Here is an 850-nt window from a genome sequence, read left to right as displayed (position 1 = left end):
TCATTGAGGCAGAAGTAATGTTTGACTCAAATGTCTTTCACTGCCGTTTTATGTAAAGTCAGTCATTCTAAATAGGTTCTACACATACATGAAATACATTTCCTATTTAATAGATGCAAAGTAATTATGCTGCCAGCATTAGGCTACTCCGTAGCAAATTACGTTAGATGTCAGTTGAAGCTGGTTGGAGAAGGCACTTTCAACACCGAGCCACCAGCCAAGAGACCAACAGTGGTCGGGAGAAATGTACTTTTCGAGGGTTTATATAAAATACGGTAGCCTAATGCTGCATGCTGTGCAGCTTTGTAGTTTACCAAAGTCGTACTAAAACATTTGGACAGAAAACAGGAAATGTGAGGTCCTGACATGTGTGATTCCGGAAATGATGTTGTTTGGAAATGATGTCGTAAACTGGCCAATCACAGCCAAGGGGGTCTCCGACTCTCTCCGTCTCTTTAAGAAAAGTTAGAAAAAAGCGTTTGTCTCCGACCAGCTCTCCGACGGCTCTCCGACGGGTCGGATGGGCGGCAACACCTGGGTGAAGGTGTTACCAAGGCGTGCCAAGGCGTGCCAAAGTGTCCCTCTACGACCAAATCGGAGAGAATCGTAGAAGTATAAAAATGCCTTTACACACAAACACACACACACATGCACACACTTACATGCATACACACACACAATCGCACACACACGCACACACGCACACACTTACACACACAACAAATGCACACACTTACATGCATACACACACACACAAGCGCATACACACACACACAAGCGCACACACGCACACACACGCACACACACGCACACACACACACTCACATGCATACACACACATAGGCACGCA

This window comes from Sprattus sprattus (assembly GCF_963457725.1).
Source record: "Sprattus sprattus genome assembly, chromosome: 16".
Taxonomy (NCBI): domain Eukaryota; kingdom Metazoa; phylum Chordata; class Actinopteri; order Clupeiformes; family Clupeidae; genus Sprattus; species Sprattus sprattus.
The sequence above is the reverse complement of the archived record's forward strand: the minus strand, read 5'-3'. Positions refer to the sequence as shown.